This window comes from Vicugna pacos, chromosome 2 (assembly GCF_048564905.1).
Source record: "Vicugna pacos chromosome 2, VicPac4, whole genome shotgun sequence".
In the NCBI taxonomy this organism is placed as follows: domain Eukaryota; kingdom Metazoa; phylum Chordata; class Mammalia; order Artiodactyla; family Camelidae; genus Vicugna; species Vicugna pacos.
Genome location: NC_132988.1, coordinates 73,911,880 through 73,938,145, shown reverse-complemented (window position 1 = coordinate 73,938,145; position 26,266 = coordinate 73,911,880). Strand labels below are relative to the sequence as shown.

The 26,266-nt window shown below is 37.8% G+C and overlaps 1 protein-coding gene across 1 annotated transcript in view; it reads right to left on the bottom strand.

The window, feature by feature from the left end:
- FRAS1 (Fraser extracellular matrix complex subunit 1) overlaps positions 1-26,266 on the bottom strand; it is a 398,805-nt gene that overhangs the window by 310,987 nt on the left and 61,552 nt on the right. The window lies entirely within an intron of this gene.

The window sequence follows — 26,266 nt, the reverse complement described above, 5'->3', positions numbered from 1 at the left end:
TTTCTTAGCTCTAATCCTCAAAATGAGTCTTGTTTAGATCAGTATTATCATCTCATCTTCATTTTATCAACAAGTAAACAGAGGCTTAGAGGAGTTAACCAACTTTTCCAAGGTCACAGCTAGTGAATGTTAGCGCCAGAATTCAAGGCAAGATCTGTGCAATTCCTGAACTGTGCGCTTTTTCCACTATGACACACTGACTCTCACCTCAGAAGACGTCTGAAGTTACACTCTTTTGTTTGTGAAAATAAGTCTCTGAAGAAAAACTTTCCAGTATTAGCATAATTTATTGTTGCATTGGAAAATAGTTCCTTTACATAGCAGCTGGCATGATCTTTTCATAAAAGAATTTTCTGAGCACCTCTGTTGCTATTTTGCCAGCATCTTATCCAGTTTGAGAACTTGATAATAGCTAATAATCATAATAATGAATATAATAACTAGAATTTAACATGCACCTACTATGTGCTAGACACTGCTTGGTGATGTCTGGGCATAGCCTTATTTAATCCTGGTAACAGTTCCGTGAAGTGGACATGACTCTCCCCGCTTGAGAGATGGCAGCTGAAGTTGAGAGATTAAGCACTTTGACCAAAGTTACACTGGGCAAGCAGCGCAGCAGAGATCCAAACTCCAATATGGTACACTCACAATGCCATTCCCTGCACTAGCCCATGAATTCCATGAGCCAAAATTAGCTTTGCTGTAGGGAGAAAGAACGGAGGTAAAACAATTTGCCCAAGGTAACATGCCTCGTGAAAAGCAGCCCCGTCGGGGAAACTGTAATTCCCGACTCCCCATTCACCTCCTGACTTCAGTAACTCTGTTTGGGCAAAGATGATGAATGTGTGATAATTGAGAAAAAATTACTTAATTCACTCCTGCATGGCTAAGTCAATTGTACTCAAGGAATAAAAGGGCAGCCTGCAGTTTGCACGTCCCTTGTTAGGCCTGTTGGATTTTCAAAACCCTTCTTGTAGTACACACAGCAGTCCCAGCCTAGATCACAATTTATATCTAAAGTTCCCACTGAAGAGCTGCCAACGTTAGTAAACTGACACTGCCTGGGTCCTTCTTTTATTCTGTCTTGCCAGACATCTTGCACACAAAGCACCCTCACAAAATCCAGCACGGTTCAGCCTGAACCAGACGCAGTGGCCTCCGGGAGAAAGCATCTCCAAGAATCTCTTAGCACCTGCCTTGCCTCTTTATCAAGGGCTGGCTCAGTCACCAGAGGAATTCAACATGTAACAGATGGGATGTTCAGCATCCACTTCTACCCACTCCTATATGTACAAGAGAAAATAATCACAGGAGAACAAAAAAGTAGGGCAGCAGTCACAGCATTTTCAGGAACACTAAAATTATCCCCACTAGAAAACCAATATGGTATAAGTCTCAGACAAAAAGTCCAATACCCTGATAACATGAAAAAATGTAGTGGACCGTAATAAAAAGGGCACTTTGCACATTGTGACTGTGCCTACCCAAAGAAAAGAGAATTTGAGGTTTCAGATTAGGTTTATATTTGCCAAACCATCACAGGAGAAAAAAGTAAAAATTCTATGTAAAAACAATTTTCAGTCTTTTTGGTAAACCCAGCATTCTTTAAGGAGTGGCTGAGGGAGAGGAATGTTCAGACACTGTCGCCTGTCTGAGTGAGCGCTGCAGGGCAAATGCAGAGAGCAAGGAGACGACCTGTGTAGAATGCTTCGGATGCAAATTCACCAGATGAACGCTACATAGTGTATTATTCCACATTCACGCAGCCAGAGGCCAATTACCAAGCACTGAGTGTGGAGGAAGGTTGGTAATACCCATTCTAAATAGGTTGGAGACCCATAAAGAATCAGCTTGGAAATAGTCATCATTGAGCTTTTTTGAACTGTTACAACTTAAATTGGCGATGAAAGAAAATGGAAACCCACAAAAATTAGAATCGGCTCAAAGAATCCTAATTCGTCTAGACCACAAATCACGTAAGAAACAGGTAATGCAGCATAACCACAGGCACCAGGCACAGCACTACGATCTGAGTTTATGAGTGTGAAAAGGAAGTATTTTAGAGGTATCCGTCCAATGTCACCAAGATCAGTGGGTGTGCCCACACTCAATCACTACTCTCTGCATCAACTTGCTTATCTAAGGAGAGATTGCCTAGGTCAAAGCCCAGTGAACATAAGTCACGTGAACTTATGTGAACTTGGGCAAATTACTTAAGCAACTTGTACCTAGGTCTTCTTATCTGGAAAATGGGAAAATAAATAGAACCTAATGCTTAGTGGGCTTTGTAACTATTAAGTGATTACACCTAAGGACTTGGAAAAGAGCTTCACACACAGTAAGTGCCAGCTAATGCTACCTGTGATTATAACTGATCGTCATTAATAATGATCAGTGGGAATCATTCTTATCAGTATTGACATTAAAGCTCTCTAGAGTAGAACTGCCCACACACCCTGGATTGCCCACCTTACTCTGAACTATTACAAAAAAACCTTTTTTCTTGCTTGAGTCACTAAATAGTAGGGTCTCTATAATACACTAATTTAGCCTGTACCACCAAATAGGTTTACTACATTGCATAATAATCATCCTTTTATATATGTGTTTATCCTATGAGACTGTGTGCTCCCTGAAGAGGAACAGTCTTAATCAGTTCTGCTTTTGGCAATGAGCTCAGTGTTTTGTAGATGACAGAAAGTCAATACGTGTTTGATGATCTCAACTTTGTACCAAAACGAGTATCTGTGGACAGAGAAGATGGCCTAGAAAACTCGATTATGCTTGAGCTACCTTGACTTTACAAGTAAATGTATTATTTGTTGTATTAGCTGCAGTAGACTATACTGATAAAACCAAGAGATCCACTATGTATTGTGTTTAAGCACAACAGAATTTCATGTCATGTTCCATTAATAATTCAGGGGAGATATTCTTGTTTGAAAGAGGGGCTCTGCTCTAGGCAATCATTTAGGAGTACAGGTTGACAGCAGCTCTTACAACATCAATCTATGGCTTTCAAAGCCACCCTGGTGTGGCCAACCCAACCGCCAAAAGAGGAGGTTGGAAAAGCAAACCTGCTGGAGGTTTTGTGGATCAAGCCAGGGAGTGGCACATATTTTTCTACTCACATTCCATGAGACAGAATTCAGTCAAAAGATACATCTAACTGCAAGATAGGCTGGAAGATGTAGGAAGGGGAAATGGATTTTAGTGAACAGCTAGCAACCTCTGCCAGAGGTTGAAATTAATCCCTCTCCCTTTATTCAAAGGAACCACTACTTAAAACCTATTTGGTGACTATTGAGAAAATTAAATATTCTTTAGAAAATAGTTTTGATTTACTAAAATTCTGTAGTCAAGATATAATTTCTCCTCTAAACTAGCAGGAAAGAAGTTTTGAGATTAATTATTCAACCATAAACTCTTTGTTTCTCTTGCTTAATTAAAATACCTTTTGCTCTCTTTGTGTGTATAAATATAAGTGGTGATCAAAAGGAAAAATATCAGATTAGTCTGGATCTAACCACTGCCACCTCACCCTTCAAGGCTTAGTAGACAATTTCAGCCTACATTTGACTCCTGCTTTTCTGTGTCCTGTAGTTCTCACAAGTCTCCATCCCAAAGAAAAAAACTGATGGTCTTGAAATGTTTTCTGTTTTAATATATGAGCCTTAATTGCTTAACCACCTTGCCAGATCCTCAAGAGTATCTTTTATTTTATGTTTCTCTGGAAAGTGAAAATGGTTCTGTAAACTGCAAAGCTCCTTCCACATAGTCAAGTGCTATTCTTTCTTTTATATTTCTTTTAGTACCTAAGCACTGTGGTAGCTATTTAAATAACAAATTAGATCACTTATTGGTTTAACAAAAAGTTAGAGCTCAAAGAGGCCAGTAAGTCAATTAATTATAGCAAAACAGGCTGTAATTTTTCACTCCCCTCTGTTTCCATGCCTTTTCAATAAGACTTTGGAGTCTGTTTCCCCATCTCTTGAATCTGGGCTGGCCTTGAGATTTTGCTTCAGCCAACAGAAAGCAGTAGAATTAACAGGCTTAAAGAGGCCTCATATGTCCCAAGGTTCACAGTCTTGAGACACATCCTTTGGCTGAGAAAATAAGCCCAGACTAGCCTGCTGGATGATGAGATGTATATGACATTCTCATCTTGTTGCTCCGTTAAGAGCCAGCCATTGGAGAGGCCACTCCAGAAGAGCCAATCCCTATGCCAAGCTGCTAGGTGATGGCAGAGGCACCAGCGGGCCCAATCAAGACCAAGCAAGCCTGGCTCATGTTAGCAGGATTGCCCAGATGACCCGTATCTACCTCCTGAGCAATAGCAAATGCTTATTGTTTAAAGACACTGATGTTTGGGGTGGTCCGTTACACAACAGTAACTACCTAATATGGACAATTTACTATTATCTACCACAGCCCTTCATTTTTCAGATGAGTCAACAGAGTCTTGATCAGAAATGTAACAAAAGCAGACACTAAAAAAGCTAGGATTATAACTCAGGTCTTCTAATTTAGCAGTTTGATGTGCTTTCTATGAAAACAAATATTTTGCTCCAATTCCAAGATCTTTGGAGTTTTTCAAGTCAACTTAACGATAAGGTCCAATAAGAGCTGGACACTGGAGTGCCCCAGGTAGGAAATGTTGGAGCTTTTCATAAAACGAGATCATTTGAAACACCCTATAAAATGCTATAAAAAGAAAGGCAAGGTATCCTATTGTATGCCTGGGACATTGATAACAGTATTTGATAAATTTTTACATTGTCAAAAGAAAGGTCACTGGGTCAGATTTATCATACCTTTAGGTCAGGAAGCTCTGATTTTTACCTGAACATTAACCATTCTTCAAAAACAAGGGAGTGGTAAGGGGGATGAATTCCACCATAATTAATGCTCATCAATTCTTAGAGCATCAAGAGAATTACTCCAGAATTTGTCTTTTTAATTTGTATTCTGACTTAAAGGACTGAGGCTCGAAGGGCAGAAACCTTGACTTTTCTTATTAGTATATTCAATTCCCATCACCTGGCACTGGGCTTGAATGAATGAATAACTGCATGAATCTTAAGCAGATTCTGATCTTTAAGAAAACTTTAAGAATAGGTTCAAGAAGATAGGAGTTTTGAGAAATAACTTTAGACTGGTTTTAAGCCGATGAATCAGGAAAACAAGGTGTTACTTTTTAAAAGACCTACATAAAAAAAATAGGACAAAAAAAGAATGAGAAAAATATTATAAAGCTTTTAAAACGAAAAAGGTATTAACTATGCTAAGCCCATGTTTAAATACAACTTCATTAAAATACTCCACTTTCCATAATAAAAAATGAGATTTTAAATAGCCTTTAGATCCCTTCTGTAGAAAAGTTGTTATACGGTAATAACTTACATTTATATAAGGTATTATCTCAGGTAAGATTTTTTTTCCCTTTAGAATAATTTTAGTGTTTTACATAAGTACTAAATTTACACTAGCATTTTAATAAAATCAAAACCTCTCTAAATCTTTTCCTACATCTTTCTTAACATTTCATGAAATTTTAAAAGGATTAGTTGTATTAATTGGTCATAAATGCAGTTTCTGTTCCTTATGTTATATTCTTTAATCTGTCCTGATTCAGAATTTTTATTACTCTAAAGCATTATGAATGGCACTGGAATTACACACACACCACTTTAAAAATATCCCTTTTACAGTGTTTCAAGCAACACAGACTGCCCCACCCTCTCCAATGGAAAATGATGAGCATCTCATACAAAGCTGTTCCTGCCTTCCACCCTTAAAATCCATTTTAGCCTAAAACCTAGCTATTTGCTCCACCACATCCCCTCGCAGACCACCGACTTAATATCTGTCCTCAGGAACTCTGACCTGAACTGCCCCTCTTGCCTTCTGTGCCCAGTGCAGGAACCTACATCTATCTTCAGCCTCTCAGAACTCAACTCTTGCTCCAGCCGGGTGGCCAGTGCAATCCCCACCTGGGGGATATTGGAGGTTGGACAAGCAGAGCTTCATTCTGCTGCCATCTTTGTCAGACGTGACCATGTACAACTGGTTCGTGTCTCTGCACCAAAAGGAAAAAATGAATTGAACTCCCCACACTGTTCAGGTTGGAGAGGTAGGAGAAAAGGAAACCTCCTCTTACAGTCTGACCGCAAAAGGAAAGCGAAATATTTTTGTCAGTATTGGAGTTAATGCAGGAAATCGTATGTCACATTGTGACTTGAGACTAACTTTTCCAAAGAAGCAATAAGAAACCACAGCACTACAGATCAGCCCCAGTACGGGTTACAAAGATTTGTGGATTAGAATGGAAACCTAACCCTCATTCATCATAATTTAAAATATTGTTCCCTTAGCAACGCAGTGGAGAACAGTGGAGAAGAGGGTTTGCATTCTGAGGACCAAACAACTTTCAGAAAGTGCCCATGACTTAGAAAGAAACCAGTCCCTACATTATAATCTCTGCTAATAAAACCATTATAAATATCATCCTCTCTTGGAATAATTAGGTAACTAATTAACTGGCTCCGGGAACATGTGGAATTTTTGCCCTGAAAATTTAATTAAAATAGATTTTTTTTAAATAGTGAGAGATATTTGTCAATTTTTCTAACAATAGAGAGAAAAAGACAAAATTTTCAAGGACTAAGAAATATAAATTATGAAGGTGTACATTTATGTAAATATAAGTGTCTAACCACATAAATTTACCCATAAAAAGATGAATAAAAATGGAATGAGAAAATGTGAATAAAATATTTTTTATGAGTTGGGCAGTGTTCCAAGAGTCTCCATTAAAATAGTGTCTTTACTATCTTTTCTATCATCTGAGTTTGGGCTGTGTTTCCTAGAGACAAGCAGTCAGTGAAATTGTGTGTCATCTGCCTGTTGCTTCTTGTTTAATACCACTTCAAGTACCAGGGCCTCTTAGCCTGCATGCTCGATCCTAGAAAAGGTTAGAGAGGAGAAAAGATGACCCCACAAACTGTTTCCTAGCAAGGAGCTCTACAAACAATTGGAATACTTCTCGGAACTTAACTTTTCTCAGATAATTCCATTTTATGGTTCCTCCCAATACCGGATGGTTTACACTGACAGAGCAAGGAACCAAAACCGTGTCTTCCCTTCCCTAGGGAAAAAGTCACTTCAGACTTCAGAATTAACCAGCTCTGGAAAGACTCTTCTGTCTGACAGCCTCAGGAGAAATAACTTGGGTTTCCAAAGTTATCAGATAAAAGCAAAACTTCCACCTAACTGGCAGTGACAGAAATGGAATAAATGTAACAACAATGACAATGGCAGCCAGACAGAATTTACAAGATCCCCTACACTGAAAATGCTACAGCTGAGAGAGATTTGTGTTTTTGCAATCATTTAAAAGGACATTTTTCCTCAAATGTAACCCATCACATTCAATGTTCACTTACAACTGTGAGATACTGCTTCCTGTTTCCTCAGAAAGGACAGTGGGTGCCTGCAGTGCAAAACAACAGCAATTCTGGATCCAAAAAATAGTTCTTCTTGTACCATTTCTATCTCTTCCCAGGAGAACGAACAACAGGATGGAAGGATATAATCATAAATTCCCGCTGAAGCGGAACATGGTCCCGACTTAGTGCTATATCCCATGTCTGCTGATCGAGAAACATCTTTCTTGTGGATTCCTTTTAGGCACAGGAGCAAAACCTGCTTTTTCTTCAGCAAGAAGTCAAAGTCAACATCACGAAAAATAGTGTTAAAGGACAAGATTAGAGACACACTAAGAACAAGTACATTTCCATGTCAATAAATTAGCTGTTCGCATATTTTTTGGCTACAACTTGATACTTATGCTTTTCTATATTCGATTACCAAGGCTTGGAAAATTCATGGAATTGAGAACTGGAAAGTGGATGAGTAAATTCATCACCAAATTCATATATGGAAGACAAAAGATCCTTTCAGCATCTTCTTACCAACAGCCTCAATTATCACTATAAAATTTCTGTCTTGTTTTACCCTACAAGGTAGATGGCAAAGAGAAGTCTCCTCATTTTACAGAAAGAGGTTAATGGTACCAGACAAAATTTTTAAAGCTGAGATTTCGTACAAGAGCATTTCCTAGGGCCGGGTTTATAAACCTTATTCTTGATAGATGATGTAGACATGCTCAACATACTCCCAATAAGGTACCGAGATTTTTTTTATCAAAAAAAAAAACCTTATAATAAAGTAAATAACACTGAAGATGCTTTATCTGAAACAATAATAGGTAATATTTACTGAATTCTTATTCTGAGCCAACTATTCTGTCTAGATTACTCAGTTTAATCCTTAGTCCTCTAAGGTAGGTGCTCTAATGATTCCCATATCACAGGTGAGAAGATCAAAACATAGAGAATCTCTGGCTTGCCCAGATCACAAAGCTTGTATGTGGCAGAGTCAGAATTCAAACCCAGACCACCTCAATCTAGAGCCACACTCTATCTACAGTGATGTAAAACAACAGAGTTCACGTATGGGCACTGGCTCGCTTACTAGTATAACCTATGGATTAGGTATCTGTAAAACATAAATTCTTATTAAAAAGAAAAAATATATTTTTCTCAATTAAAACAACCCTATTTCTTTCCTTTTCTTATAAAACATCTTTTTACATCTTTAAGTGGCTTGCGCTTGCATCTGGGTAACAAAATAAGCCATTGAAAGATTATCAGAAATGCTGCTGTATTAAGAAATAAAATGTTCTAATTTAAATAAATAAACCCCACTTTATTGTTTTACATTATAATGCAAAGGATGCTCAAGTGTCTAACATTATTAATAATACTAGGATTATTACAAACTTTTTAAACATATCACTTAGTTTACTTTTGATTTAGCGATTAGTTAGAAATAGCATTTATTCTGATGCCGATGTAGACAAAGGAAGCAGCCAGTGTCTATGAAAACAGTGTTGTGGGGGTAACAGCAAACTGACATGCATAAGCCCCACCTAATAAGCAAGACTTCTGAACACATCCAGATGACCGTTGCCACGGGATTACAGGCCCAAGGATCCCAAACCTTCTAAATGTTCAAGAGAGTTTAGAAATCCAGATTTTATTATGAAATCTCCATGATTTGATATTTTGGCAATTGACTCAAGTTTTCTTAAATACCATGAGAGATAAATAAAACATGTCAGTAGATTATTTGGCCTAAAATCCTTATGGCCCATGAAACCAGTGTGTTCATACTAAGGGAAATATTTAAAACATATTTCTTTTTCATGGTCAGTGGAGATATAGACACATTACTCAGGCTTTCTTCCTTTATTCTTGCCTTCCTCCTTATTAAAAATTTATCCATGGGTAAATTAAAAACTATAAAATCGCAAATCACATGCACTATAAATAAATGTAATCGCCACACTGATTAATAGTAATAGATACGTACTCTGAGTTGTAGAGTAGATAAGAGAGGCTGGAGATTATGTGTGATCCCTAAAGCATTCTTTCTCTCTCATGAAAAAAAAAAACACTTTAGATGATTATGAATGAGCATAGTAATAGAGGAATAATTGCGAACTAGTTGTAAATTACTTTTGAAGGTAAATCATACCAAAAATGTGTCATATTAATCATTACTGCAAACTTAAAACCCTACCATCCAGAAACCATGATCCACACGGTCCTGAAACAATGTCACATTAAAACTTAGAGCCCTAACAAGAATTTCCATTTCCTCTTGCATTTCTCACAACCATCTAAAGGAGTTCCAGAACAGAGCCCACAGCAACCTCAAAATCCTACCTTAGATTATTCTCAAACAACCCCCAAGTCACAGGAGCCACTTGCTGTCCCATTCCAGAAAAACCCTCCCTCTTAGCCACACCATCATACCTTTTCTGCTTTTCTAAGTCACTTCTCTCGAAACCTTTCATGCCCATTCTTCTTACTCCCATTACATCAAGCTCCCCTCCCATTAAGCCCCAAAGGAGTTAGTTTGTACTCCAACTTGATTGTTTTCCTCTCAAAAATGCATCCATTGAGTTTTGTGCTTCTTTCTCAGAAAAGAAGGACTTGGAAAGTCTATGAACACACACATACTGGTAAGTTTTGCCCCATTACACATTGATTGCTCACAGAATGCTCTGATATGTGATTGAAAACCTCTGCCCTCAATGTCAAGGAGCTCCTGCTACTCAAGACAGTCATGTCTAGTTTAAGGGCTTTGGTTAAACTCTCCCAGACAACGTGCAGTGATTCCAACTGCTGTTCGGGGCTGCTCTCCACCAAGACTGGTGCCCAAGGCCAAAACACAGTGATCATAACTTTAAACAGCTTATCAACACAACAGCCATTCTCCACTACGAGAATGAAATGGTAATGGCATAGCTAACTGGACCAGCGAAGCCAACAGCCAGCCTACTTTGGGCAAAGAGGTCATGTGAGGTACCAGAAAGTAAACAAAAACTTAGCTTTGCTACAAAGAACTGAGATAAAAGAATCCAAGTGCCATTTGTCTTGAGCATATTCTTTATGGCAGCAAGTCTAAAAACACAACAAGTGATGTATTTTCAAGGTGAAATAGAAATATTTTGTTTATTGATTAAAATGTATGCATGGGAATTTAATTCGACTCTTGCTCGAGCACCATAGCTGGTGATGACCCTCTTCACTCAGCAGAGCTTAAAGAAGAAACTTCCACAGAGCAATCAGAGCAGACCGAGCAGCTGGAAAGGCCAATCTAGAAGGGGTGGCCAGGACCCAGATGTCAGAAAAGGGAGGGTGTGGGCATGCATCGAAGAGTGTCGCCACAGCGGTACCCTGATGAAAAAACGGCTGAGCTGAAACCACATTTGTCTCAGGCCTCAAAAGTGATTGTTAGATATTTTTCACTAATGGTGTAACATTTAGAATCAGTCGATTCAACTCAATCATTTGAAAGGCCTCCTTAAAACAGAGGTCATTTTTCAGACTGCTGAAGCCACCTGAGGACAATGCCTTGTTTAAGTACTGGAAAAGCCACTGCTTCTTTAGAGAATCTTACACATAAGCTAAATCCAGGTATTCATAATACAAAACTACCCCCACTGAGTGGGTGGGCATCACTGTTTCCTCTGGTCAAGAGGGCAGGCTCTGGCTACCAAAGAGGCAGTCACAAAACAAAGCAGATGGAAGCAAATTGTGTCATTGGCTTGTTTCATTACTAGCCCTGCTGAAGATTCAGAAAGAAAATAAAATACATTAGTGTTTTAAGTCACCACTACAGATCTTGTCAAAGAGATGGACAGTGATATCAAAAGAGATGAGAACTTTGGGTTTAAACAACACACAGCTTCAGATATGGACGTAAAAGCTTTGTGAATATTTTACACCTGCTAAGCTCACAAAATGAACCTGAGAAATTGTTCATGACCCTCTACCATTTTTCAACTTGGTCCCAACCTACAAAAAGAGAGCCTTCCACTTCCACCCTCTGAATGCTCTTATGAACAATTCTTTGGAATCAAGCTTTGACTAAGATTCCAGGGGCCCAGAAATAGGCGAAGGCGAAGGAACTGTGGATTCTATTTTAGAACTGGCCAGCCAGCAACAGCATCATGAAACAAAGGGAGAGCTCGCCAAATGAAAGAATTACGTTGTTTGCTGTTGTGTGTGTGTGTGTGTGTGTGTGTGTGTGTGTTGTGTGTGTGTGTTTAAACTCTAGCTGCTTGGCAACTCTCCTAGATCACAGCTTTGGGAAAGAAACGTATCTCCCGGATGAAAAATGAGCTAACAGAGATCCCCTTGATGGCCCTCTCACCCACTCTGTCCGGGCCCACGGGTTTAGCCCCACACCAGAAACTTGACCAAACTGATTTCCTGAACAGAGAAAAGAGAAGAGGAAGTGGAGGAAAGTAAGCCAGGTGTGTTCGCTCAGATGTAAAAGATACCATCGTACAAGCAGAGTAACATTTCATCCTGACCACACGAGGCATGATGTTTAAAATGCATAATTGAGCATTCTTCCTCGCTGCTTGCTTTTCTCAGTGGGTTCCAAGCTCCTAGTGGACCATGTGCTTCTACACTAGAAAAAGCAAGCGACAGTATCATCAGTAAACCTGAGGAAAAGGTCATGACAAAAATAATAGTTTTGGAAAATAACTGCTCTCTAAAAATAACCTCTACCACCCTTAGCTTTTGTTTTCCTTTCTTCCCATTTCAGCACAATTTACACTATTTATTCTACTCTTGGCAACATGCTTGGAGAAAAATTAGATCAGTTTAATTTTCTTATTTTTCAGTCTGTTTCAAAATAACAATAACAATCTTTTCCTTACATTAAACACATGCCAAAAAGTTTTTGCTCAGATTATATCAATTTAGTTTAAAAATAAGTCAGCCCAGGTGTAGGCTGTTAGCCATTGGCATATCATCTTAGGGTGGTTCTGTTCCAGTTGACAAACCCACATGGAGAACTTACCAGAGGTCAGGGATTGTCCTAGATGCTAGGGATATAGGATGAACAAGCTACACATGGCCTTCACAATTTAATGCAACTACCTGAATCCATGCTTTACTATCTATGTGAATATAGTGGGGAAGTAGTGTAAATAATCAAAAACAACCCAATGCTTCATCCAAAAATAATGGAAACCATTAAAGACAGTGTCACACAGGGTCACTGGTGCTACTCCACTCTCTCTGTTCCTCGCTGGGCCAGGAAGACAGTAGAAGGAAGCACACCAGACCACAGAGTGGGGAGGGCCTAAGACAAAGCTGGTTATCTGCCGCTAGATATTCAAGGACTGGGTATACTTCAGCTCCCAAATAAAGCACACATTCTTGCATACGGAAATGTGATCAACTCCTGGCATAATTCTACTTTGTTTGCTTTTAATTACGCATTGGCTAAGATTTCTAGTTTGCCTATTTTTGCATTTTTTATCCTCCAGGGATTAAAAATGGGTTTTCTTACTTTTGTAAATAATAACAAAGAAAACGATTTAAAATCGTGATGAAAATAATTACATAAATGTCATTAAAATAGCCTAAAAAGAAATGTAATACTCTCTGGTCTTCCCAAGGCAACTGAATTTCTTAAAATGGGCAAATGTTGTTAGCTTTCCAAGCTGAGTGTTGGGTACGTGAGAGTTCCGTGAAATGTTCTTTTTCTCTTTAAGAACTTTGATAAAATCTCATGATAAAAAAATATGTTAGGCAAACAGACCGAGGTTATCTTGAGCAAGTTCTTTAACTCCATAAACCTGGATTTCCTCTTCTTTACACAGAGAAAATAAAATTTCCTGTACAACTCACACTATTGGCTCCAAGGGAACAAGGAGAGCACGAGAAACTGAGGGTGACGTTATTGTCCATGTGCTTCCGTGAAGCACAACTCTAGATACCAAGCCAGATGGTAAGTGGCTCATCTCTCAATGCAAAGGGCAAGCCAGATGTTGGCTGCACACATAAATACAGGCTCTTAGTCTCATGAAAGAGGGATACGAAAAAAAAATCCCATAAATTAAAAGTGACTGTGAACAAGGCAAATCATAGTAAATAATCTGCAATCCAAATCTGAGAGGGATTTCTACTGAACAAAAAGACTAAAGAATTTGCATTGATTTCTTGAGTAAAGAATTTGATCTAGTCTGACAAGAGAGATCTTAAAAATAACAGCGAATCCACAAACTTTGGTTGAACATTGCTGGGTAAATCCTAGAATCAATGTTATAAAGGAAACTGGTTTACAGAAAATGAAAAGGGAAGAATTATGAAATGTAAAGCAGATTCAGGAAATAATGAGAAATCTGTTAAATTATTTCATGTTCTGTCCTCAAGATAACCAAAAGGCAAAAGATATTTTGAAGAGAACAGTGTGAAAGAGTCTCTCGCATTGCTTTACTCCCCCTTTCTATTATTTTAGAAAGAAATACCACCTTCCGCTATCAGATGAGGAGGAGGACAACGTGATGAAATACGCAGACAGTCCTTAGCGCTCGTCAAGTGCTAACTGTTCTAAAATTATTTCTGAGTTTTGGTGAGAGGAAACAGCCATCTATTTTCACAAAGTGCTTTGACAAACAATGCTGAGTCCATCAAATAAGAATTTGAGGGATTAGACAGAAGGCACTGTAACTTGGTTTGCTAACAAGCTGAAATCTTGTTCGTTTCAGGCAGTGTATATAATTCAGTTCAACTCCACAAAAGCTTCGGGAACCCCACCATATTCTGGGCACCATTCTGCATCCCAGAAATTCAAACTGGTGCACGCAGACATGGTCTCTTCTCTTACAGAGCTCCCAGTCTAGTGGATATGGATACTGGCCATTCCGAGAACACAAGGATTAGAGGTGGGGCACAGTTGGAATTAAGGCTGGAAGACTAGCAGAAGATCTTGTATTCCACAAACAAAAACCTCTAGGGATGTGACCAGTGTTCAGGTAGAAAGATCATTGTAGCGTCAGCGTGGAAGAACCTCGAAGTTGGGTTAGAAGGAGGCAAGAATATCAATGAAACAGGGAGCTGTTAATAGCAACAGTCCAGACGAGCGATGAGGAAGGTTCAAGCCTATGCCAGATCCTGGAGGGCAGGGAGGAAGGAGCACTCTGGGCTATATTTAGACAGTAAAGTGGGTAGGAGTAGGAGGCTGATGGAATATGACTACAACTAATGAGACCAGTTTCCCTGGGAAATGTCTCATCAATTTACAGTCATGTCATATATAATGCATTACAACTGAGAACCCCGATTTAGATCCAACCAAAGGAGCAAATTATTTATTCCTACTGGTTCCTCAGCACGACAAATACCCGTGGAATGAATCAATGAATTCTCCAAACCTGTGCCAGTCACTAACTGAGATATTGGCTCTGGACCACTTTAAATTGGCAAATATTTATAAAAAGGCTTATTACCTGCAAAGAACTAGTCTATGTGGCATGAAGGACACACGTAAAAAGTGCAAGGGAAGGGTCTTTTCTTGAATTCAAAATGCCTGCTACTAGTTGGGGAGAAAAAACCTGTATACAACTTTAAACAACTATTAGGCCTGAATTTAAAGTATGTACTCAATTGAAAATCATCAAGTCCTTTACTCTCCCTGGGAGCCTGGAATAAGCATCCCAGAGCCCTAAACAAAGAGATGCAGGTGAGGAACTCACCCTGACCCCATGTGTTCTAGTCCATTTAGCTGCTCAGTCTTCTTCCTGCATCTCCATCTTTCCTGGGGGCAGGGAGTGGAAGCCTGGAGCAGACCCTGCCTCTCCAGGAGCCACACTCCAAACACACACCAATTCCCAAGGAAAGACACCAATTCTAATTTATAAACAGACTTCAACCTTTCTTAATAGCGACATCAACATTCATTTCTCTAAAATACAGCATACTGATACAATAAATTAGGGAGTGACGTGACATCAAATAAACAGAACAATGCAAATACAGATGTAGCTTTGGACTGTCACTTAGAATCAGTCCTTTTCAGAACAGCACTTGATTCCTTCCAACCACAGACTAAGATACCACTGCAAATGAGAGCAAAGGCATGACCTTAAAAATTAATATATCTTCCCAATAAAGAGGAGGAATTCTTGAAAGTTCTCATCAGTTGTTAGGGCTCAGCACTCTGCTGGTTCTAACAGAAAGATAAGAAACGTGAAGGCTTTAGAAATCCCTAGCCCTAGAGAACTAAGGAAAGCCTCTCTATCAGTTACTCCTCAGACCTCTTGATGCTCCCTATTAGACAAGAATCATAACTGAATGCTTTTTCTTTTGAGTTTGCATTGCATCTGGAGAAATACGTACTTTTAAGAAAATGTCTGACTCTTCCATGCAGGTAGGTAAGAACACATTTTGAGAAACTGTGTGTTATTTCTCCCTTGTGCTCAGGACAAGCTCATGATCTTCATCTTCCATTAGCCCTACCCTGAGCGCACAGAAAGTGAGGTTCCCTACCAAAATAATGAGGCTCACTACCCGGAAGCACACTGTCTTCCTCAGATAACACCTTTTGCAGAAGGTGGGGCAAATAATTTTTCACCAGATTTTTTTCAACGACCAGCTAGGAGAACAAAAATGAAAATCCTCCAAGGGCAGGAATTTTGTCCATTCTGATCACGGTTGTATCCCAATGCCCCAGAACCTGACTAGCACATGGTAGGCCCTCAGTAAGCTTTTTTGCATGAAGCATGCTATTTCAGCATGAGGAAATGGGAGTTTTTCATCTAAAATAAAACTTTAAGCTGTGAGGAAAAGTGTTGAAAAGAAGATTCCATAGAAGTTGGCTCTGGCTTTGATCAACCTATATTTCATTTGTGAAATCCCAAATAATTATAGTATGATTCAGTGTTTGTGAGCATTGCGTGTCTTTAGTTAGAAAACCTGATTAATCCTAAAACCAACTACCTTGTTCCCAACGGTGAACAATTTCAAAGCACTACATTCTTCAGATGGTTTGGCACATGATTTTCTCCCACAAACTCACTGGCACCCTATAGAAAGCCCTGAACAGTCAAACTCAGTACACACTACAAGGCTGGCCTTGGCCTCTGGCATAGGACAATAAAATACAAAAGGAAACAAAAATTCTCTAAGCAGTGGGTGTCCCCAAGATAAACAAAGTTTAAAAGGCTTCACCAAGAAATCTGATGGTCATACGCAAACATCCTTTCTGCATTCCCAGCATAAACTACTCTTCCAGTGGGCTCAGTTTCAGGGTCCTAGTTAATCATTTGGCTGCAGTAAACACGAAAAGCAATCAATCTCATAGGCTCTGGAATTTGTGTAAAGACTTGCTGCCCTTACAAGCTAGTTTCTCCAGTCTGGATATTTCTAACAGTTAACTGAAGGGATATAACTGACCTTCAACCAACAGGCCAGGCTGCCCTTTGACCCAGCAAAGCTCCAGCAGGCTCTTCAAAAAAGGGCAAGGAAAAGATGTTCCTTCTTTGAAATTATATGTAAAATAAAAACCCTTCATGGTATCTGAATACTACTTAAAGGCAAAGAAAGACGAAGGCATGACATCTTGGATGAAATGAAATGCTATCCAGTCCATTGTTTTTCTGTCTGTGTCCTGCGAAGATGCCAGGTTGTGGGAATTGATGCGGGTCGAGGCACAGGTAACCAACCAGATCCCCAACCCAATCCAAACCCTGCAGCTCCACTTTTACCTCTTTCATATACTGGGAATTGTAAAAGAGATTTCACTTGAAAAAAAGGCTCCTCTTCTGAAAGAAGTTTCAAAATTACTAATCTTGTCCAAAGTAGCACTTTTGCTTAAAAGATAGGCTAAAACTGACATTTCAATTTCCTTTAGGAGTTTGCAGGCTTTTCCCGAGATGGGCTCCACAAGCTCTGAGACTTTCCTCCTGTCTGGGAAAACACGCAGAGCTGCTAGAATCGGCCTCTGTGCTAACTTGACTTGAAAAGAGAGTGAGCTGCATTACTGACCTTGAAAATTCTGACAGCACAGTACCTTGATTTTCTGCTTCATTATGTCCAATCTAAGGATTTGCCACTGATGTACCCAACTTCCCACTCGCCTTTCCACGCTCCACTGCCCCTTGGAGCCACCACTGCAGCTCTGACTTTGGCAAACACAGAAACACACAGAACACCTCAAACACCATGTGGTGAAAGAGAAGTGCCGATGGTGATAGCTAGTGGTGTTCCCAGGCTGTCACCAGCTTGCTTTCTCGAGGTTGGAAAATTGAGCCTCCTCCAGAGGACACAAGCCTTCAGTGTGAGATTGACCAAATGCCTCTCATGAGGTATGTTGCCAGAGGAAGAAATGAAAGGATATGAGAAAACCAATAAATAATGGAACATCCTCTAACATGGCAGACTACCTAGCCATTTGAATCTGTATGCAGTGATGCAAAAAGATCTTCAAATGTATTATTAAGTGAAAAGGTAAAGTAAAGAACTGTATGTATATTACACTCTCATTGAAGAAATACATATATGTCATATCTGGGTGTGTTCATATGGAAAGTGTCTAGGAGACCCATGAATCAACAGATGGTGGTTCCTACAAAGAGACTGCAGGGAGTCTGCAAGGCATTGTATAACCTCTTTGTCTGTTTAAGTTTTTAACTATGAGTATGTATTGACCTCATAATAATTTTTTAATATTCCCAAAGGATACAGAAGACTGAGAAAAACTAACTCCTCAGAAACAGAACTGAAGGAGAAGGAAGCGGTAATGCAAACCCAAAGCTAGGTATGCAAAAGCCACTGCGGATTTGCTGCCAAGGATGCTCAGGCCTTCGGGTCAATGAACTAAAACATGGCACTTGCTGTGGGCCTTTCGTTCGGCAGGCACTACCCTAGCTCTACCTTTTCCAGGATCACGCTGTTTCCAGTTACTGCCTCCTTAAAGAATTGCAGTGGAAGTCAAAATACAAAAGGCCAACACAATTCCAAATCTGGAGCTTTATATAACATGGAAAGAAATAGCAATATTGAAATGACACTCTCCAGAGAAAGGGAGTGAATTACATATTTTGAGAGTTTTAAAAGAAGACTATTTCTCCAGCCCATATTTCAAACTGAAAAGGTATTATTCACAGGGGAGTTGCGGCCCTTCTGCTGCCAACCATAAAAATGCCTCGTTTTAACTTGATGAAACACAAGTCACATGGATTTTGCTGGTGCACGTGTTCCCACAGGTACTACCAGAAACACTGTGCGTTCACGGTCACTATAATTTGCAGCAATAAGCACTACTAAGAAAAGAAGGATGGATCTCCTTAAAAACGAAATCAAAAAAGGCCGAGTATCACAAACTACCTTATACAAAATAGATAAACGACTAGGAGCTACTGTATAGCACATACATTCAATAGCTTGTAGTAACCTATGATAAAAAAGAATATGAAAAAGAATATATATGTATAACTGAATCACGATGCTGTACACCAGAAACTAACACAACATTGTAAATCAACTGTACTTCAATTTTTTTAAGTTCCAAATCAAATTGTTTTTTTAATTAAAAGTATTTTTAAAAAGAGACTATCATGTTAAGTTATTGAGCATCAGCGGCTATGGTCCTCAAACAAGCAGTGAGGATCACCAGGATTCTTAACACAGGGGAACTTGATGCTTTAGACACATTTTGACATAAATAATTAAGGACACAAATACATAATTCATAGCTATGTAGCATATGAAAATTGGAGTGTTAATTTAAAAACACAAGAGCACTTACTAAATCTCAATTCACTGATGAATTTAAGTTTTTTTTTCTTACATGATTTCAACAAACTTACTTAGAAACCCTTTGGGTTTCCATCTTTTTATTCTAGGTTGACACTGACTAGGAAGTGTTTAAGCTGTTCAACTTTAATATTATATTGACTTATTTTATTACACAATGTTGTTTCAGCTGAAATTTAAACAGAGAGCTGGCTATTTTACTAGGCTTCACTAGTTAATAGCTCTGTGGTCTTGAACAAGTAACAGCCTTTCTTGAGCTTAATTTCTTCATCAATAAAATTAAAAATTTTAACCAGGTGGTCATTAAGCTGCCTTTGACCATAAAAGTCTATGATTCCTTGAGTCTCCATTAGCAGCTTACTCACCAGTGAAAAAAGGAGTCATTTCTCTACTCTTCTAAACTAGCAAACCAAAAATCCCAAGTAACTCTTTATTTCTAGAAGCTGTTCATGTGTTTTGCAGAAGAGAAGCTCTTGGAATTCAGAATGAAGCAATGACAACTTCATCATATACTATGCCAGATAAGTTAGCTAATTTTCATTTCTATTTCATAGGTCATCTCCAGATTGAACTCTCTCCACAGAATATGTCAGGAAAATCCTCACAATGAAAATTAGATTTGTTTTTCAACCCAGGAAAGCACCACAAAGATCAAGTTATCAAACAATACAGCAGGCAAATTCTCCAACCAATGCTCAGTTTTCCTCAGATACAATCTCACTGTGCAATCTAGTACCCAAAATCCCTAACATCTTAATAATAAAACTTACACAAAACACATACATAGGGCCAAGGGTGGCTTACTCTATCTTGTTTAACACAATCCTTGTAGCAATTCTATAAGACAGACATCATATCCGAATTTTAAACACAAGAGAACTGAAGTTAAGAGAGAGTATTTTACCAAACATTGCATAGCTGGAAGGAGGCAGAACTGGAACGTGAGCTCCTGGTCTGTCTGACATTCTCCACTCTCCTTACAAGCCTCTACTTGCCATTAACTGACTCCTTCCTCAGAGCCAGGTCTAAAGCCTTTTACATGTGTTACTACATTTAAGCCAACCCGTGATAAGTGGTATTATTCTCTCCATTTTACAGATGGGGAAACTGAAGCTCAGAGAGGATCCATGAATTCCCTCTAGAAATAACGGCAATGCTGGAAGGAAAACAAAGTTTAATTGATTCCAAGACCATGGGATTTACCAATATGGAATATGGCCTCCCCACCAAGAACTCAGCTGCTGACTCACTCTATGCGAAAAATTACTTTGTCAACTCACAATACATTTCTTTCTTTAAAAGGGAGGTCAGATTTTTACAAGGCTGTAAATACTTCAAGCTGACAAAAAAGCACACCTTCTTCACCTTTTGGTCTAAAGGACCCAAATAATGCCACATAATAGTGGTCAATTAATCTGTGTGAGATACTTGATTAACAATGAAAACAGGCTTGCAATACTTTAAGCCCTAAATCACAGTCTTCTACTAATAAAGTTATTCTGCTTCGGGAATTAAAGAAAAGAAACAATGAGTGAGTGAATGAATGTTTTGCCTCCTTGTGTATCAAGTACTTTAGAAAGGTGACCTGCAGAAATACAAATCATTGTGCTAAGACTTTCGGTGAAATGCAGTGGATGGGATAAATGTCCATCTCAACTTTTTCCTAGAGTCCCGCTAAAATGAAAGAAAAGAGATAAAAGTATACAAATCCATGTCAAAGAGAAGAGAAAATAACAGTGGATGCTGGTGATCACAATTTTTAAAGGAAAGCAGATAGACAAATAGTGACTGACATTTTAGGTTTCTTAGCTTGAAGTGCCTTTAAGGGGCAGCCAATGTTGCAGAACCCTGGAAAGGTTGAAAATGAGAGCTATCAGATACCTCTGACCACCCCCAGAACCCTGGTGGAAGAATGAGGATTTAACTTGTGAAGAAGCTGAACCAGAAATGCTCTGAACCAGGGATTACCAAGCACAGCTGAGTGAAACATCTTTCTGAAAGAGGACAAGTGAAAGCCTGAACACTCAATGGGGAGACCACCAGCCTCCATTCCAATGTGTCTCCCAGAAATGCTGGATTCCAGGCTCCTTTTGCAGAAAGATCCAAAATCAAATGACAGAAAGGGAGGAGAGAGAGAAGGAGGAGGAGGATTAGAAGAAGGAGGGGGGGAGGGGGAGAGGAGACGAGGGGGAGGAGAGGAGGGGAGGGGAGGAGGGGGAGAGGAGGAGAGGTCCCGGGAAGGGAGGAGGAGAAGCGGGGCGGAGAGGAGGAGAGGGGAGGGGAGAAGAACAGATGTGTGTTCCAAGGAGGAAACGGAGACAATGGAAAGCAGAAGAAAGTCATGAATGCAATAATTTAAGAATATTTTCCAGCACTGAAGGGCATGAGATCCCATAATGAAAGCATGTCCTGTGTGATTAGCACAATGAATAAAAAACAAAACAAAACCAAAAACTACACCACAGTACATCATCATGAAATTTCAGAGTACCAGTGATAAAGAGAAGACCCTAAAATATTCTAGAAGGGGGTAAAAACTCAGTCACAAACACATGATTGTGAATCACAATGGCTTAAGTCTTCACAGTATCACTGAAAGACAGAAGCTAATGGCACAGTATCTCCAAAATTCTGAGGGAAATCACTTACAACCTGGAATCCTGTAGCTGGCCTTATTATTAGTTGATGCTTACTCAACTAATTTGGAATCCCAAACTGAGCATCTCATACAGGAGGGCACTTAAGGGAAGATTGAGAATGACTACTGCCACAAATCAAGAAAACATCCAAGAAAGAGTGAGGCAGGATTTTGGATAACTGGATAGATGTCTCCCATTAAAACAAAGAAGATCTGACATAAGATCTGATTTTTTTAACCATATTGAGAGCATCATTAGAGTTCAGTCAGAATGTTCAGGAAAAAATTATGATAGACACATAGAAAACTAAACAAACAAAGACGTAATTATGGATTCCCAAAAAACTCCATGAGTTATGTAGAAACATCAGTGTAATTGCTGTACACAATGTGGCAAACCCATGATCAATATTTACATGACCATAATAAACTCAGCCCTAGAAATTAATTTCATAAAAAAATGTGATATAACTATACTGGGGGCATATTTACAGATGAAAGTATAGGATTTTTGAAATTTGCTTCAAAATATTCTCTCTAGGGGAATGCAAAGGGGCAGGAAGGTAGCAGATATGGATATAGTAAGATTAACCATACTTAATAATTGTTGAAGCTGTGTGATGAGCACAGGGGGTCCACTCTCTTAGTCTCACTGCTTGTTGTGTGTAATTTTCCATAATTAAAAGTTTTTCAAGAATAATAATGGGAGGATGGGAAGGGGAAGGGTGAAGGTGTTACAGAATATGAAGAAGAAGGATGTATGGGGTGTGTGTATATAAGAGAACTACATTCCAATCTCCTATGGAAATCAATAGATATTATCTATACCTTAAAAAAATCAAGAAATAAAAACAGCAGTATAACTATGTGATTTTGCCATGGGAAGAACATGCCTGAAGAAACAGATGAAAGTATTAAAAGCAGCTGCTTCTGGAAGGTGAGAGAACTTGTGCAGGGGAATGCCGTTTTTCACTGTAAGTCTTGTTTCACTACTGGTATTTTAAAACTGTGCACATTATTTGCTAATGAAATGAACATAGCAATTAAAAATAGTTTGATACAGTATTTGTATATTGAATGCATTGTTAAAATATCATTTAATGCAGTTCTTATATAGCTTTCTCGATAAGAAAAATATAAAAATATTTGTAAACTTCATAAACTGAAGTTGTTGAGCTCACTGAGGCTGCTGACTTCCAAAATAGACCTGCATGTAGCCACAGTGTAACTTCTGGGCTTCTAATAGCTCACTAAGGTTCTCTATTTCTCCCCTTAGCCCACTGCGCCCACCTCAGGATGGTCCCTCCAAGTGATGTATCCATGAGAACATAATAAAAATAACAAATAAAATACTAATAATGGAAATAGAAGTAGAGAATTAAAAACAGCCTTGTTTTCACCTCTTTTGGCTTGTATGTGGCTCCTGGCCCCTTAAGGCCTCTTAGAAATTAACTGTGGAAATCACTAAGCACGAATGGCCTCACTCTAACCACTGCCCTTTCTGGGAGCTGCCCACTCAGAGCTGTCCACCCAGAGTAAGGCACATTGCAAAGTTCCCTCGGTTCAATGCCCACAACTATCATCCTTCTGGAAACTCTGACTCAGCACTTTCAGAACACACTGAGATAATTAGATGAGGTTTATTTTAGAAGATGAAGCCTAACATTGGAGACAGTATTGGAAACGGGTACTCTTATATACTGTTGATGTTGATGAGACTATATTTTGGCACAATCTTTCTGGAAGGTAATTGAACAATAAATATAGGAAGCCTTAAAAATGAATTTTTTTTCCTCTCAGCAATTTCACTTTCAGGTATTTATCCAAAGAAAACAATCAGTAGTTTGCACAAAAATTTAGTTACAAGAATGTTTATCATAGCACTGCTTATAACAGGAAAAACATTGCAAACAACCTAAATGTCCAAACACAGGCCGCTGGTACACTTGACTAAATTAGATCATGTAGTCATTAAAATAATTCAACAGAAAGATATTTAATGACTTGGAAAAATAGTTATTACACAGTATTAAGTAAAAAAATATTATAGAATAGAATACACATTATCTCATTTTTATAAATATACGTGAATCTATAAGCAAAGAAATGCACTTCAAAGAATATACATCAAAAACAACTGTTATCTGGGATTTGAAATTTTTCCAGCAAATCTCCTTTTCACATATGTATATTTTGTTCAATGAACATATATCACTTTATAATGAAAGAAGTAAAAAGTTGGGTTTTTTTAAAGCTGATCAAGCAAAGACTATACAGAGGGCTAAGAAGTATTGATCTTTTTTAATGTTACATACATATGCTGATTTTTTAATAAGAAGAAAGGGAAAAAAAAGATAATGGCCAAGTAGCAATGTTGATTTTTGAAATGTATTTGTTGGCCCAAATAATAATTCTCCAAAGTCAAGGAATACTGTCTCATCAAAGTTTTATCAGTTTTTCTGGTCTTTCCAAAAACATCAAGTTTTGACACTGGTCATTCTCTTTATTTTATGTTTGCTTCTGTTTCATTAATACCTGTTCCTATATTCATTATTTTCTTCCTTCTTTCTTTAGGTTTCAATTATTATTCATTTTTACTGAAGTATATAGTTGGTTTACAATGTTGTGTTAATTTCAGTTATATATATGTGTGTATATGTATATATGTGTGTGTGTGTATATATATATATATATGTGTATTCCTTTTCATATTCTTTCTTATAATAGGCTATTACAATGTATTGAATATATGTCCCTGCATTTATTATTCTTTTCTCCAACTTCTTGAGATTTTTCACCCTTTCTTTTAAAATTTTTATTTATATATATTTTAAGTTTTTAAATTTCCCTTTATTCTATACTTTCGTGTACTTTACAGTATTTTTTATCATTTTGTTCAAAATGTTTTCTAATTTCTCTATTGATTTCTTCTTTGATCTATTATTTAGAAAAATATTGACATTTTCCAAAATACATGGAAATTTTCTAAGTAGTTTTTGTTAGTAATTTTTAGCTTTATTTCTCAGTGCTCAGAAATGTACTTTTTAATTTAAATTTTTTGGAAATTAAGACTTGCTTTATGCTTGGCTCATGTTCACTTCTGGCAAAAGTACAATGTGCACTTGAAAGAAATGTATATTTTGCAGTTGTTGTGTATACTGTTCTATACGCTGTGTATCAGTTAAGTAGGTTGATGAATTTGTTCAAATATTCTATATCCTCTAATTTTTTTCTGTCCACTTATCCATCAGTTATTAGGAAAGGTATGTTAAAATCTCCCATTGTCACTGTGGATTTGTCTGTGTCTCCTTGCCATTCTATCAATTTTTGTTTCATATATTTTGAAGCCATGTTATTAGGTATATACACATTTAAAAGCAGTGCATATTCCTGGTGGACTGACCTGTTTATCATTATGAAATGATGCTCTAAGTAATTCTTCTTGTCTTAAGATATCATAGTTATACTAGTAATCTTTTATTTAGTGTTCACATGGTTTTCCATTTTCTAAACTTGTGCTGTCAATGTTTCTGAATCTTTATATTTAAGATATGTTTCTTGTAAGTGCCAAACAGTAGATTTGTTTGTTTATTTTCCTAGTCTGATAATCTTTATCTTTTAATGGGAGGTTTTAATATTTTATATTTAATGGAATTAAATATATATTTATGTTTAAATCTTTCACCTTACTATTTGCTTTATATTTGCTCCTCTTTCTCTTTTTGCCTTATTTTGGATTTATCAAGAATTTTTTATTATTCTATTTCTCCCCTTAATTTGCTTGTTAGTTATGCATTCCGTAACTATGCTTTTTATTTGATACTCTAGAAATTATCATACATCCTTGACCTATTAAAATCTAATCTAAATTAGTATTTTTACTACATCCTAGGTCAGCAAGGACCTTCAAATATCTTTTCTCTATTTAATCCTCTCCCAAACTATGTACTATTTTGGTTGTGTATTTTAATTATATATACATATGCTTATGTTTAATTACTTTTTGAATAGTCAATAATCATTTAGATTAACTCACATATTTACCACTTTTTTTGTTCTTCATTCCTTCCTACATCCCTGAGCTTCCTTCTTGTATAACTTTTCTACTGCCTAAAGAACATTCTTAAAGGATTTTGTTAAGTGTAGACTTGCTAACAATACATTTTCTGTTTGCTTGTCTGAAATGTCTTTTTTCACTTTAAGTTTGAAGGACATTTTTGTTAGGTATAGAATTTTATATTGGCAGTTGTCTTTCTTCACCACTTTGAAAATATCTTTTCATTGTTTTCTGGCTTCCATTATGTTCATTGGAAAATCATCTTAGTATCTTGTCTTTCCTTTTAAGGTAATATATCTTTATTCTCTGGCTAATTTTATAATTTTCATGTTGTGTTGGTTCTCAGTATTTATACTAAGGTTTCTTTTTGTCCTTTAT